Source organism: Pinus tabuliformis, chromosome 7, assembly GCF_031772625.1.
Source record: "Pinus tabuliformis cultivar Carrire ecotype Pingquan chromosome 7, CPIR1, whole genome shotgun sequence".
NCBI classification, from domain to species: domain Eukaryota; kingdom Viridiplantae; phylum Streptophyta; class Pinopsida; order Pinales; family Pinaceae; genus Pinus; species Pinus tabuliformis.
In genome coordinates, this window is record NC_142293.1 from 1416988624 (window position 1) to 1417006166 (window position 17543).

Genomic DNA, 17543 nt, shown 5'->3' on the forward strand with positions numbered 1-17543 from the left:
TCGAAAGAAGAAGCTCATTTCTTGGAATTAATCTAGTTGGATGAAACCCGTCGTGATGCCGCCTTGGCCAACGAAGCCCACAAGAAACGAGTCAAAGCGCAGTTCGACAAAAATGTCAAACCCCGTGTCTTCTCGGAAGGTGATTTGGTCTTGCTTTATGACCAAGAATCCGATAAATTGGGAGCTGGGAAATTCAAGTCCTTATGGATGGGCCCTTATATTGTTAAAAGTGTGTTAGCAAAAGGTGCCTACGAGTTGGTAGATTATGACGGAGTTCCACTGGCGCAACCCCGCAACGGGTTGTACCTTAAGCGTTACTATGCCTAATAGTAACCTATATGCTTTTGTTGCATTTTTGTTTTCGCTAAAGCGTTTGTTCCGGTTTAAGTAATCCGCTTTTTACACTTATTGCAGATGTCAAATCCATTGGAACCGTGGGTTGGATATGCTGACGGAGTGAGTCGTAGTTCGAGGAACCTATCCTCTGCAGCATGGGCCATTTTTAACCCAAGCGGCGAGTTAGTGAGTTTCAGGGGGGTATGTATTGGTCAATCAACAAATAATATCGCTGAGTATAGCGCGTTGATAGAGCTCCTCTCTGATGCCATCACCCGTGGCATACGCCGGCTAGTCGTCAGGCTAGACTCACAGCTCGTGGTACTACAGCTCAATGGTACCTACTCTGTCCGAAATCCAGCTATTTATCGCAAGTTCCTAAGAGTTAAAATCTTGGAAAGACAGTTTGATTTTATCCAATATCAACACATTTCCAGAAACTTAAACACATTAACCGACTCATTAGCAAACTATGTGTTAGATAGACATCTGCAAAATTGATAAAAAGAGAAGCATCATCGATGTTTCATACATGGATCACATAAAAACTGGAATAAACCCCGAAAATCCAAAATATATATAACTGTTTACGGTTTACATGTAATGTTCTGTAACCAAGACAAAATCGGTCATATGACCCCAAAACTCAAAAATGGCTGGGGGGCACCCTAGCCTAGTGATGCTCATGATAACATGCCACGGCCTGTGCAATCATGCGCAGAAGACGAGACCATCATCTAGGAACACCAACAGTATGTCGCTGCAATCGTAGAGGCAACTCGTCGATCCGTACATCCGGAATCCCAAGGGTAAGACCCTCGACCTGTTCCTGCACAGCTGTAAGAGTCTCGGCCAAGTCAAGGTCACAGAGAATAGCTCTCCCAGGAGCCTCCCCTGCGGGGGCAGCGGCCGGAGCTCTCGGACGAACTGCTGGACGGATAGGGCCCACATCTGCATGCACACATGAGTTTGATTAGAGTCTTGATAGAGTAAAGCACAAGGACATTATAAATAAAAACAGTAAACAGTGATAAGGTCAAAATATTTACCAAGATCACCCCACTGCTCGCCATCCGGTAGTACCAAATCCGGATCACCTCGGAAGTCCATGCCAATATATGGATACTCGGAAAAAGCCATATCCTGCCGCTCAAACCACCTAAAGAAGGCATCAGTAAAAGTAATCTTAGATTGACCCGCATGTCTAGCCATGTGGTCAACCCACCTCTGCATGCGTGGCTCAGTGGGAGATGGCAAGTCGAGAACAATGTACTGAGGTTGCATCAAGGGTATCTTCTCGAAAGCGAAGGCAGTCAAAATTGAACCAAAGCCAAAATTCTTCAGTCTCCTGTCCTTTACTTTGGTCAACTGGTTTTTCATCTGAACCAGTACTGCATCACACCAGTTAAAAACTTTCGGCTGAAGGCACTCCAGGGCGTGCTGCACATATGACTTGTTGGCAACATGAGGGGATGCACTACCGGCCATCCTACAAATCGTGTACAGAATAGACCTGAGAGAACTGTCAGTGACATCACAGATAGAGATCTTGCCGTCTCTGCTCGGCTGAGATCCCTCCCTGCAATACTGACGGATATAATCTTTCACGGAATCACTCCCTCGGGCCGAACCGGACAAGGAAATGGGGGCACCCCGCCTTGACAACCCAGTCAAGAAGTAAATGTCCACTACGGTCAGAGGGATGGACTTGCCCCTAATCTGGAACACTTGGTTAACAGGATCCCAAGCATCAAGCAGGTACTGCAGTAAACATATCTGTGCCCTCATGCTAGATATGCGGAAGAATTTTAGCAAGCCACAGTTCTGCAACGCGCTCACGGTAACAGGATCATGGAGGGCAATCATATCCTCCTCTTCATGCTCTCATTCTCGCCACGTAAGAGTCATTCTGCTCCAATAAACTCTGCAAAACAAACAAGAGGAGGAGTAAGATCCCTGACTCGGTGAAGAAAATGGCAAAAATCTCATAAAAAATTGTGCAACCAAGATGTTTTCTGCGCCCAACGCAGGTAGGGAAGGGTCTCACCTGCGTTGGGAGACAAACTGCCTTTGGAAATGAGCACCCCCAACGCAGGTTTCGATATAGGGTACCTGCGCTGATGGCAGAGCGCCCTAAGGAAACCCCAGGGGCTCATGGGGGCAGGAAAACAAGCATAAAACTAAGAAATAAGACCATGAAAAGATAGAGCTAGGGTTTAGCTCCTACCTGGTGGAAACGACGCTGAAAATCGTCCACAGAATCTCCCGAAATCAGCTGGTGAAAAATCAAGAGGAAGAGGCACCTCCAAAGCTCCAACAAACCAAATGCACATGAAATGGTAAAATGAGAGGTAAAAACATCTTTTAAATTGCTTTTTACGTAATTCAAAGTGGAATATTAGTATTTTTACTTCATGTTATCCGTTTCTAACAAAGTTTGTTGCAGCAATTGATGATACAGTGCTATCTCTGAAAAAGAAAAAGCTAGTCATGGTAAAATATGAATTTGATCTTATCAAACGAGCAGTTTTGGCAAAGTTCATGCTCGTTAAAAAATAAACGCAAGATCCGAGCAGTTTTAATGCGGAAATTCATGCTCGTTAAAAAATAAACATAAGCTTGTGAGCAGGCTTCCCCCAGTGTTCAAGCTCATTCAGAAAAAATGAACCGGTAAATAACCATTTGAGACCGTAAATTCATCAGCCATAAAAGCCTTGGTCGTGTTTGTGCACCGTCACCTCCACTTTTCATTTGGCCGATCATTCACATCCACTTGATTGTTTACCTATTTTGAGGAACAGCTGCGAAGAGTGATCCCACTTAGCCATCCTTGTAATACTGCCGTGATTGGAAAATTCCAACCTGTACCTGGAATCTGCTGCTATCCCTGTTTATCACTCGTTCCTCAAAATACGAGTCTTCTTTGAGCTCTTTTCACTGACTCGTAAAAAATGAAAAGTTTGCCGAGTTTTGGCCTTCCAGCTCGTTAAAAGGACCGGAAGAGCTATCCCTCCTCTAGATTTTAATCTTTTTGGACCTGAGGGATTAGTGCACAAAAGGATCGAGCGCTTGTCTAGTTCGGCTCGATAAAGATATCGAACATTCATCCCTTCTGTAATGTTTTATACTTTTTCAGACTTAAGGGATTAGATGACGAAAAAGGACCCCTGGAGTCTACTTTATGTACCCTTTTCAGACTCTCTAAAAATGAAAAGGACCGAGTTGTCTTTGTCGCTGGGCTCGTTAAAAATATCAGATAGCGACAAACTTGTCTTTAGACGAGAACGAGTTTCCCTATCGTTAAGCTCGTTAAAACATAGCGATGGGCTTGCCCGAAGGGCAGGTTATAGAACAAGCATATGTTATCCTCCTCAAGCTTGACAAAAATAAAGAGGTACTGGTCAGAAATGACTGGGGAAAAATTGGGAGAACCTCAAAGCTTAATGGTAGCAAGTCGCTCTTGAACATGACACTTTTGCCTCCGTAAATATCGGGTTGGGTTATTATCATTCACCGGTCCCTTCACCATGGTCTCGCCATACCATCCATACATGGGGTAATGCTACCGATCCATCACATCAGTGTCGTTATATGTTCAAGAGATGTCATTCAGAAAGTGTCAACCGGGTCCCATCCACTACCGTACATCATCTTTCATCCTTCCATGACCGCCACCCTGAATCATATTTCACAGATCGTTTTCACCATCATCACTAGCTCCGTTCCGTGTCACTGATGTGGGATTCATTAAGGCCCTCCTTTGACAGATCACTTCTTGTCGACATCAGCTCATTATCCAAGAAGTTGATCTAGGGACACCCCCTCTGTACTTTGAAGCTTGCATGCCTCAATGGCAAGTTTCTCACTCCCGGCGATAGGTATACATTAATGACCTTTGACCAGGAGACTTTGCGTGGTGTTCGACGTCAGATCCTATATTCACACCACGTGAATTGTGCTGCAGTACCTTGAGGGTCATCATCATTATCGGTGATTCCTCTCGCGCTTGTTAACAGTTTACATTATTGACTGGTAATAAAGCGATGTCTTTCCATGTTCGACTTCAAGAAATTCTCACATGGATCGACTTGTACTAAAGTGAAGATCGGACAAGTTTGAAGACCCCGGATCTAGTTTCATCCATCCGGGCTGCGATATATATTCAGGAGATAAAAACATAGACATGTGTAGCAGATGAGCATCCTACTAAAAGGATGATAATTAAAAGCAGAGAATTATCCGTCTCTTATCAGACGATCGTCTGTTTATGTACGGCAAATGCATTTATAAAGTTGATCATGGGAAATGCCCGCATCAGCTAGATCATGGAAAGAAAGTATGAAAAGATAATGTATTGTATTGTATTTTGTTACAGGTCACCTCCCGGCGATTGAATGAACTTCGGATCCTCCTAATAAAGCATTTCACCCGATAAACGACCTCATACTTTAGGGGGCAACTGTTATAGACATTTTTGTGCCTTACAGCATAGAGCATGAAATGTCAATAATCTAAGGGATCCAAAGTCCCTAAACATGTTGTTCTTACCCTTAGAGGAACAAGGTCAGCAAACCACAGCACTGCAAATCAGTTCTCCACTGAAAAACACTCAAAAACAGGTCAATTTTGGATCAAAGCAGCTGCTCCAAAGGCTACCTGCGCTGCATAGCAAGTGCAACAAGGGCTACCTGCGCTGCATAGCAGGTGCAACAAAGGCTACCTGCGTTGGGCGTACTTGGACATGTGGAGGAATCTTTTTCTCAATGTGCCAGTGCCCAGGAAGCTTCCAAAAAGACACTTGATCATAAGATTCGCCTAATGATGAGCTAAGAGCTTCTAAAACTCCAAGTGGAAGACAGAAACTCCAAGTGAAGAACTGAAGAACAACTGGAGTTGAAGAGGACAACAAGTCACACATCAATCTGACTTATCTTCACTCCAAAACTCTATATAAGGATCTCATCCCATGGGATCTGGAGGCTGGAATTTTGTGCAAAGAATTGCTGTTGGTTTACAGTTGTGAGTATTGGGTGATTGCTTGAGGGAGGTGAAGAAGAGATTTCTCTCCGTCGGGAAGGTGATGCTGGATTGGACCTCTCATGGTTGTATCACCGCCTGAACCTTACTTCCATATATTAATAAAGCATTTGAGGTTCTTCTATTCGCATGTGTTTCAATGATGTATTGTCTTACTTGCGTATTTGATTTACGCTAATCCTTGAATCAGTTATGAATGCATGCCTCTTGTAGTTTCCTTTCTTTGTCTTGTTTGCAGGATCTCGTGTAGCTGGGCTCGTGAAAAGACTTGGAGCTGGGAGCAAGCGGCGAATAGAGGAGATTGGATCGACCATTTGCGCAAGACATCGGTAAGTGGATCTCTTCCTTCTATCTCTTGCATGTCATAAAGAAGAAACTTTAGATAGCTTTGCTTTCAGCTGTTGCTAAGGAACTGTCACCCTTAGAGTGGGTTAGGGTCATTCCGAGTTGGATACTTTCCCCCACAACACTTATCCAGCAACAAAACCCTAAATTTCCCAAAACCCACTTGAGCCTAGCTATCTAGCCTAAAATATTTTATATTCTAGTCATCTCTTGGGTGTGATTTCATAAAGAGAGCCCTCTCTGGTTTGGTAGGGCTAGCTTCCAAACTAAAATCTTGGTCTGTGGTTACCCCTGTGGATTACTCTCAGCTTGGGACATTGTGGGGGATAAGAGAACCTCAGACTAGTCATCACTTACAGCTCGGTGAGTGGACAATCACATTGTTTTGGATCAGACATGGACCAAAATTCTAGCTTGGTGCTTTAACTTAGTTTGAAAACCTTGGACCTGAAGGTGGTTAACTAGTGGGAGATATAAAATATACATTTGTGGTGGATTGGACTTGTGTGAAGGATTCAAACTTATGTGAAGGCTACAATATCTTGAACCTATGGTTGGATTGCCACCTATAGGGGCACAACCTTGTTTCACAATATTAAGTGATGCATAAATGTGTCAAGGAGAAGAATTGGAGTCAAAATTATACATCCCTTAAAGAAACACATTGAGATTTTTATAGACATTGTTTGGAGCGAAATTTGGAGTGAATTATTTTGAGCTCTTGAAGAGTGGGAAAATTAGAAGTCTGGATCAGTCTTGTGGAGAACCTAGTTGGTCATAAAATTAAGTCATTTATACATTATTTTTGTTAAAATTTGAAGGGTTGGAACCCTATGGGTGGGAGCCTCTAACAAGGTTGAATCCTTGAGAAATATAGGGTTGGAGCCCTAGAGGTTGGAGCCTCGTGAAGCCCAAGTTGGAGCCTAGTGGATTGAAGGGATGCAGTCTGACAGATTGAAGGGTTGGTGCCCTCAATATTATTGTACTCAATTTATTGAAAAAAGAGGATTCATGTCCTCATATATTCTTAATAAAATTCTTATTAATTACTTTATGGTTGTAATTGTGAAAAATCTTAATTATCATTAACTATAGCAATTGAATGAAATATTGATTCAACCCCCTCTTCGTATTTCAATAGTTGGTATCAGATCCAGCTTCTTGATAATCAACCTAACAACTAGAAGAACGATTTTTAGTCACAATGTGTAAGGATTCAGGTAAAATACCTCAATTTGATGAAACAAATTTTTCCTTTTGGGAATGTAGGATGACATTTTATTTCATGAATCTTGGACCAAAAGTGTGGAAATCATTTCTAGATGGGTATAAAGTTCCATATTCTCAACCCATAGATCATGATTGAAGAAAAATTTATATAGAAAATGGCAAAGCACTAAATTCCACAACAAGCATAATTTCTGATTCTGAATTTATGAAACGTATGAACTATGAATCTGCCAATGAAATGTGGGACAAGATTATTTGTATCTATGATGGAGACTCGAAGGTCAAGAAAGAAAAACTCCTAACTCATAGAAGACAATTTGAGAGTCTTAAAATGGAGGACAAAGAAGACATTGCAACCTCTTTCCTCCGAGTGGATGAAGCTGTCAACTCACTCAACTTAAGGGTCTAGGTGAAAACATTGAAGAAAGCACAGTTGTCCAAAACGTTTTGAGATCACTTCCAGAATGGTTTGATTCCAAAGTTAGTTCTATAGAAGAAATGGAGGACTTGGATAACCTAAAAATGGATGAAATTCATGGGATTCTCATTGCATATGAAATCAGAAAAGGGATCCCAAACTCTAAGGAAGTTCCATTCAAGGCTTCAAAAATATTGAAACATGGGAAAAATTGTAGCAACGATGATTCCAATGCTGAAACAAAATTAGCACAATTCGTGATTCCAATGCTGAAACAGAATTAGCACAATTCATGAAGAAACTAAGGAAAGGGTCGAAACTCAATGGAAAGTATCCTCTCATGTGTTTCAAGTGTGGATGAATAGGACATTATGCTACAAAATTTCAGCATAAACATGATAGTGATGATGAAGATGAATACAAAAAGAAGATGTTTAAGAAGAAAGGGTCATATAAAAAGAATTTCTTCTCCAAACAAGATGACTCTGATGAAGAAGAATTCATGATTACAAAGAAAAAATCAATTAAAAATACCTTTCTACTCATAACGGATAATGATGAGTTTGATGAAGAGGATGACTATGGTGGAAGTAGTGAAGTATTGTTCATGGCATTCACAAATGTTAAAACTGGTAACTAGGGCCAAACTCCATGTGGGTAATCTTATTAATGGCAGTAGATATTTTTCTTGGATCCCTCTCATTGAGAGGTGTATGATTGATCTGAAGATCATCTGATTCCGATAACTATTCATGGAGATATGAATTTATTTGCATTATGGGACAATTCGTCAAGGTCAACCAACAACCAAATAAACACCACATGTGCTCAACATTTTAGTATAAATAGAGGTTCCTTGAAATTCATTTGGACACACTCAAAACTCTCTTGTGATCTCTTCCTCTCCATTCGTTTCGGTTTTAATCAAAGGAAGGATCCCTAAGAGAATATGTTGATCTAGGAGGTTTTCCCTAGCTCTAGATGAAGAGATCTATACATTGCCCTCATCTACATACATGGAGAAGAATATTCGCTGCCCTATGGAGAAGCCCTAACATAGTCATGGTGAAGAGACCTACGCTATCCTTACAATCCCTGATGATGCCCTAAAACATTGTCATAAAAGACAACCCTTATCTCAATTACAAGAATCCCTAACGCTGCCCTATCTAAGTACCCTACATGGAGGAGAAAGAGTCCACCTACAATATCCCTAATCCCTAGCCGCAACAAGAAAGGGAGGCTCTAAGACAGCATGAAGGAGGCTAAGTTCATCAATCGAGGCTGAGATAATTGTTGGAGCAGTAGTGACACTTTGGTGGAGGCCAGGAGACTGTCATGGATGTCGCAGGCTGTTCTTGAGGGCTAAAGTCATAGTTTTATGGGGTTATAACCCTTGGAAATGGCTACTAAGGTGAGGGATAGGCTTGTTGTAGCAAGCCACAAGACCTATCACACCAACAGGTCTACGTTAGGAGGGCATAAGGCCTGCTGGGGTATGAGAAGCCAACATGGGATGTAGGAGTGCTGAAGAAGGGTGACTATAGTCTTGGTAGGGATGTTGCAGCTGAGGTGTGAAGGCTGGTGGGACTATCCTTTTTGTCCAAACCAGTTCATGACCACATTGTGAAGGTTGTCTGAATTACTATCTCAGCAATATGATGTGACAACATTGTGATGATGATGGGTATAGTGATGAAGTGTATCATAACATAATGAGTGCAACACAAATATAACAAACTATAGCACTGTGATGATGGATGTTGCAATGAGGTGCAACACAATGGCGAGGTGCAATAGTATGATCTATTGTAGCAGTGTGATATATTACAGTAGTATGATATATTGCAGCAATATGATATATTACAACAGTATGATATATTGCAGCAGTATGATATATTAGAACAACATGATGTATTGCAATAGCAACAACAAGTTCATGGTGCTTAGTGCAGCAAGAACACAAAGCAATAATGGCACAACAAGCACATGGGTGACAACATGATGCATTTGTGGCACACGGTACAACAGTGTTAAACAATGTTACAGCAGTGTAGCATAAGGTGCAGCAATATGATGTGTACATCATGGTCATAAGGTCCAGCATTGTCATGATGGGTGCAACACGGTCAAGTGAAACATGATGACAAGATGTAGCACAATTATAGGTGAAGGAGTCACCTTGGAGAATCAGTTGAACCATAATTTCTTCAACTGATCTCATGTATCATCTTCTTAGGGATGATCTATGCTCTTATCTAGATAAGTCAAAGTGTTCACTTCTACTGTAAATGTACTATCTCTCTCTCTCTGCTAAACTATTGAAGAACATATAAGAAAAATTGATCAAGGGTTTCCCCACATTGGGGTTTGTCCCTAGCTAGTGCCACATCTTGTGTCCTCTTGTATTTTCTTGTCGTATGTGATTTATGTTTATGTTCTATCTACAGTTTACTTTAATGCCGATGTGATTGCTAATATGGAAAATATATTGAGCTAACAGTGAAAATTGAAATAAATTGCTCTAAGCATAGAACATACCTAAAATTAACATGGTATCAGAGTTGAGGTGAAGACAATGCCCAAGCAAGAGTGAAAGAGCAATCACCGAAGACAGTTGGGAAAGGATAAAAGGATCAACGGATTTCTCATCCCTCTTCAAATTCACCAAGGGTGAAGTTGAAGTAGATAATATTATCAAAATGGCACAATGAAAATTTCTAATGGCCTAAAGATCACTTCAATGTGAAGTCTGGATCTAAGGGTGGAAATAAAGATAAATGCCTTGTTTGCAATAAGTTCAACCATTATGCGAAGGAGTGTCCAAATAGCAGGGACACATCACTTGATGATGATAACAATCATTCTAGGGACATCTCCAATGATCAGAGGAATGACAAGTAATGCAAGTCATCAAGGAAATGGCTAAATCTTCAGAGAAAGCAAGGAACCCTAGGTATGTAGAATCAAATATTGTTTCTAATAATATAAAGAAGTTTTATCTTGTATTGTCCCTCTCCTTCATATTCCTTGGGAATTTGGCTTATTGATTGTAGTGCTTCAAGGCACTTCATTAGATAGAATGGTGCTCTCTCTAATTTAGTAGAGATGGAAACAATCGTGGGATTATACTTGGAGCCAATGCCACCTATCCTAGAAAGGGTGTAGGAAATGTTACCCCTCAATTGAATAAGGATAACTCAATTCATTTACAGAATCTCTTTTATGTACTTGATCGCAAGAAGAACATAGTGTCCATTTTGGAAATGGAAGTCAAAGGTTTCAGGGTGGCATTCATTGATGTAAAGGTATGTGTTTTAAAATAGAAGTTTCAAAGATGCTTTTTCTCATGGGTTCAGGGTTGGCAATTTGCATCAAGTTGCAGGATGGTCCATTACGGCTCATGTCAATTGACATATCTTATCTGTAACACCAGGGGTCTACTTATGGGGCCCTAACCGATGTGAGTCAGATGGTGACAGGGATACCTGAATTTAAGAAGAGCATGAAGGTATGTGTCTGAGATGTACCAAATGAAAATCTTACAAGGGGACCATTCCCGTTATGTAGCAGCTCCACAGGTTTGGAACAATCCTAGGCGTTTGAGATTCATGATCAGGAATCTCATGTATACAGGTGGAAGAAAGCCCTCTATGGCTTGAAGCAAAACACTCGAGGCATAGTATGAGAGGATTGATAGTTGTCCAATGAAGCTAAGATTCACTAAGAGTGAAACCGATCCAAACCATTGCTCAAAGGTTGTTGATGATAGACCTGTCATATTGACACCTTCTAAGGATGACCTATTTCTGACAGGTGCAGATCCTCTCATTTGAAAAAGTAAGAGGGAGTTGGATTCCAAACGTGGAACGATAAACTACCAGCCTGTGACTACCTCGAGGACCTTAACTTTCAAGAAATTATATGGTAGTGATGCCAAACCAGATTTGGGAAATGCCTCTAAGTTTCATAAATTCAGTCACATTGTTGTTCTTGGTGAACTTCCGTCTCGACATATGTTTTGCAATTAGCATGATGAGCTCATATATGGTTGAGCCTCACTGGATTGGTGCCATGAATCTCTTGAGATATCTTAGAGGCACAATCTCTCATGAATTGAGATACACTACCGGAAATGTGAAGCTGCATGATTATTCAAATGCTGACTAGGCAGGTAGTGTGGAGGATCACAAGAGCACTTCTTAGTGTTGTTTCTCTTTGGATTCTTCTTCAATATCATGAATGAGTAGGAAGAAGAATTCGGTTGCTATAAGAACCACAGAGACCGAATACATAACAGTATGATCTCATATGAAGTTGTCTAGTTGTGGAAGCTCTTCAGTGGCAGTTTGTACACATGATGGATACCACCGTGATCTTATGTGTCAACCAACGGGGATTTGATTTTTGAGGAATCCCATATTCTTTGATTGCTCCAGCAGATAGACATTAGATACTACCTTATCATGGATATGGTACGCCGATGAGTGAGGAGGCTCCGTCACATTTATACTAATGTACAAGTCACAGGCATTATGTCAAAGCCCCAGGGAAAGGTCAAATTTGTGACTTTCCTAAACGACCTGGAGTCATTGAGAAACCCTCTTATGAGGGTCCTACATGTTGCATGCATTGAGCTCTAGGAGCTCCGGGGGGATTTGGGTACTACTAGAGAAACACATGACCATAGGACAACTCAGCCTCCCCTAATGGTGCGCTATGTATAGGCTGAATGTCTCAGCCTTCCCCTATGATACCCCAAGGCAACTTAGTGACAGGATGATTATTTCTCCTATTGAGGCATCCTACCCATGCAGTATGGGACTTATGGGAAGTACCTCTCATCTGATCAATGAGTAGGGAAATGGGGTTAGGGACCATAGTAGTACTATTGATGGACGCATCATTGTATCTACCATACTCTCTATGTTAGGATGACCTCCATTAATTTGGGATCAATGTAACTGATCTAAGATCATTATGAGTGGTTTGAGACACTCTCTTGTGATATTCATATGGGATCAATAAAAATGACTTTGGGTTAGTAGAGAATGGTATGAGACATTCTTGATCAATTCTTCTTCTTCGTGTTTTAGTAGAGCAGAGTAGAGCAGAGAAGTGCAAAGCAAAGATCAAAAGAGCGGAGCTCAGTAGAGCAGTGCAGGTACTAATGGTAGAGATAGTATAGTCTGGCAGATGGATCAGCAGATGGAGTTCTCCCTAGTTGACAGGGAGTGTTAAATTTGGAAACTAGGGTCAAACTGCATGTGGGTCATCTTATAATGGCAGCTATTATTTTTCTTGGATCCCTCTCATCGAGAGGTATAGGATTGATTGAAATATCATCCAATTCCAATAAGTATTAATGGAGATATGACTTTATTTGTGTTATGGGACAATACGTCAAGGTCAGACAACAACCAAAGAAACTCCACATGTCCTCAACATTTTAGTATAAATAGAGGTTCCTTGAAAGTCATTTGGATACACTCACAACTGACTTGTGATATCTTCCTCTCCATTCATTTTGGTTTTAATGGAAGGAATAATCCCTAAGAGAATACGTTGATATAGGAGATTTTCCCTAGCCCTAGACAAAGAGATCTATACGCTACCCTCATATATATTCATGGAGAAGAATCTTTGCTGTCCTATGGGGAATCCCTAACACTATCCTATGGAGAATCCCTAACGTAGTCATGGTTTAGAGACATACGATGTCCTTACAATCCCTAATGCTTCCCCAAAACATTGTCATAAAAGACAACCCTTATCTCAATTACAAGAAGCCCTCACACTACCCTATCTGATGCAACCATGGTAGAAGCCTAAGTACCCTAAGTGGAGGAGGAAGATTCCACCTACATTAGCCCTAATCCCTAGCCACAGCAAGAAAGGGAGGCTCTAAGATAGAGTGAAGGAGGCTAAGTTCATCAATGGAGGCCGAGATAACTGCTGGAGCAGTAGTGACACTTTGGTGGAGGTCAAGAGACTGTCATGGATGTCGCGGGCTATTATTGAGGGCTGAAGGCATAGTTTTATGGGGCTATAACCCTTGGAAAGGGCTATCGCAACAAGGGATAGGATTGTTGTAGCAAGCATAGTCCCTATCACACCTACGAGTCTACGTTATGAGGGTATAAGGCCTTTTGGGGTATGACAAGCCAACTTGGGATGTAGGAGTGTTGAAGAAGGGTGATTGTACTCTTGGTAGGGATGTTGCAGCTAAGGTGTGAAGGATGGCAGGACTGTCATTGATGTCCTAACCAGTTCATGACAACATTGTGAAGGTTGTCTGAATTACTGTTTGAGTGATATGATGTGACAACATTGTGATGATGATGGGTATAGCAATGAAGTGTATCATACCATAATGAGTGCAACACAAATATAACAAAGTGTAGCACTATGATGATGACTGCTGCAATGAGGTGCAACACAATGGTGAGGTGCAGCAATATGATCTATTGTAGCAGTATGATATATTACAACAATATGATATATTGCTACAATATGATATATTACAGCAGTATAATATATTGCGGTAGTATGATATATTACAATAGCATGATGTATTGCAACATAAACAACAATTTCATGGTGCTTAGTGCAATAAGAACACAAAGCAGCAATGGCATAGCAAGCACATGGGTGACAACATGATGTAGTTGTGGCACAAGGTACAACAATGCTATACACTGTTACAGCAGCGCAACATAAGGTGTAGAAGTATGATGCGTACATCATGGTCATAAGCTCTAGCATTGTCATCATGGGTTCAGCATGGTGCATCACGATGAGGTGCAGCATGATGATGAGGTGCAACACAATGATAGGTGAAGGAGTCAACTTGGATAATCAGCTGAAGCAGAATATCTTCAACTGATCTCTTGTATCATCTTCTTAGAGATGTTCTATGCTCTTATCTAGATAAGTCAAAGTGTTGACTTCTATTGTAATGTACTATCTCTCTCTCTCTCTATGCCGAACTATTGAAGAACATATAAGAATAATTGATGAAGGGTTTCCCCACATTGGGGTTTATCCCTAGCTAGTGCCACATCTTGTGTCCTCTTGTCTTGGCTTGTCTTCTGTGATTTATGTTTATGTTCTATCCGCAATTTACTTTAATGCTAATGTGATTACTAATTTGGAAAAGATATTGAGCTAAGAGTGAAAATTGAAATAAATTTCTCTAAACATAGAACATACCTAAAATTAACAAAAATGATGATGATTCTGAAAAATAAGAAGGAAATATAGATGAATTACTAATGAGTGTTATTGAAGAAAATGAGAAATTAAGGAAGAAGGTAATTTCTCTCAAAATAGAAAAGGAAGAAGAGAAAATGAAGAATTTTTCAACAAGAAACTAAAGGAAGGAGAAGAAATATGTGAGAAATGTGAAGATGAAAGTGTCTCTCTTAGGAAACAGTTGAATCAAGGTAATAGGAGTTGACAAAGTTCTCAAACTCTTGATACCACCATTAATACTCGAAGACCTCAATATGATAAGACTGAAATTGGTTTCAAAGTTGAATCATCAAGTTCAAAGAAGAATGCCAATGAAGAAATCTAAAGAAGTTATGTTGGCATCCTTTTCAATCCTCGAAATGAAGAGAAGTCATTCCACCTAGAACAAATATCCACCGACAACAACCCTAGGAATGAAGCAAAGCTATCTCCGGGAAAGAGTATTGGATCAAGTCAAGGCTATCCAAACAGGTATAAAACTATATTTCTTGGCTATTTTTTTTACCGTAAATTTTTTTTCATCAAGCTAATCATTGCAAGGGTTATAAGGATAATAAATCAAGGAGATATAAGACCAATTATCCAAATAAACCACTTGTATCAAAAGAATATGGTAAAATCAAGACATAAAATTCATCTTCTCCTTTGGCTAAGTATTATCTAATATGTTCAAAATGCAATGATTTAGATCATGATGCACAAAATTTTCCACTTATGTCAAGAAGGGAAGAGATGAAAAAGGAGGAACCCACTACAGATAAATGTTGTCTAGCTTTATGTGCACAAAGTGATGAAAATTAATGGTTTGTGGATAGTGGATGTTTAAGACACATGACAAGTGACCAAAATAATTTTATCTCATTTAAAAAAAAGGATGGAAATGTATCCTTTCGAAGTGGATCTGCCAAATTTCCAGAAAAGGGACAGTTTCTCTTGTTAATGGAAAAGGAAAAGAACAAAACTCACTACTAGTAGAAGGGTTGAAACATAACCTTCTAAACGTTAGCCATATTTGTGACCAAGTACATAATATTATCTTCAGTACTAAAGATTTTGAAATAAGAAAATCCTCTTCAGGAGAACTTGGGGTAAAAGGAGTAAGAACACTAGATAATGTATACATTTTGAATAAAATTGAAGAATAAAAATGCTATATGAGTCAAACAGATGAAATCTAGTTATGGCACAAGCAATTGGGACATCTAAACTTTGACAACTTGGTTAAAATCAGCAAAAAAAAGTGCAGTAAGATACATTCCAAAAATTCTAAAGCCATAACAAGTTGAGTGTGACCCATGTCAACATGGAAATCAAGCTAGAAATTTCTTTAAGACTAAGGAATTCTCAACATCAAAGCCTTTGGAGATCACTCATGGAGATTTATGTGGACCAACCAAAACTCCATCTCTACAAGGAGAAAGGTACTTTGATCTATTCATAGATGACTATACTAGAATGATGTGGCTATTATTTATAAAATTTAAATCTAAAGCTCTTGAATGTTTTAAGAATTTCAAATCTCTTGTGGAAAATGAAAAAGAATAAAAAATCAAGTGTCTTAGAACAGACAATGGAGGAGAATTTAATTGAATGGAATTCAATGATTTTTGTAAAATACATGGAATAAAAAGAGAACTTTTTGTAGCTATAACTCCTAAAGAAAATGGATTAGTGGAAAGAATAAATATAATTGTGCAAGAAATGGAAAGAACAATGTTACTAGCAACTCATTTGCAGGCTAATTTTTGAAGAGAATCAGTTGGAGTAGCAGTGTATACCTTAAATAGATCCCAACTAAGACCAAATAATGACACGACTCCATATGAGTTATGGAAAGGAAGACCTGGTTCAGTAAAATATTTTAGAATTCTTCGAATTAAATGTTTTATGAATATAAATGATGACTCACCAAGAAAGTTTGATTCTCGTGTTGGTGAAGGACTATTTCTTAGATATTCTATAATGAGAAAAGAATACAAATGCTACAATAATTGACTATGAAAGATAGTAGAAAGAATTGATGTGAAAACTGAGGAGGAACTTCTAAAAAAGGAAATTGAAGTTTGTGAAGAAGATTCTATTCTTGAAGAATCTGAAGAAGATACAACAAAGGAATAAAAGGATCAAGAAAGTCAAAAGGAACCATCTCAAACTCCATCAAAAGTAAAATTTGTTCAAAAACACCATTCAAAAGAACAAATTATTGGGAATGTAGATGTTAGAATTCAAACTTGAAGAATGATGAAAAATACACCAAGAAAAGATGATGTTTCCTTGATATCCATGTTGGAACTAAAAAAAAATTCTCAAGCCAGTGGGGATCCTTTTTGGGTAAAATATATGGAAGAAGAAATTGTTTCAAATCCAAATAAATGAAACATGGGAACTCGTACCTCATCCAAAAGAAAAAAAATATTATTGGAACCAAGTGGGTATTCAAAAAAAATTTGAATGAAGATGGACAGATCATCATAAATAAGGGAAGGCATGTTTGCAAAGGATACTCACAAATTAAAGGAATTGACTTTGAAGAAAATTTTTCCCTGGTAGCTCAATTAGAAGATATAAGAATGTTCTTGGCATTTTCTTTTTCAAAAGGTTCCAAATTTGATCAAATGGATGTCAAATCAACATTTCTTTAAGGTGATCTAGAGGAATAAGTTTACATGGAGCAACCGGAAGGGTTTGATCTAGCAGAAGGAAAATATTTTGTTTGTAAACTAAAAAATGTGTTATATGTATTGAAACAAGCTCCTAGAGCTTAGTACGCAAGATTTGATCATTATCTACAACAACAAGGGTTCAAAAAGGGGTTGGCTAGAATTAATCTATACATGAACATAGCTAAAGAAAAATTACTAATCACCCTTGTATATGTTGATGATCTGATTTTTGCCAGCAACAATGATGAGATGAGTCATGA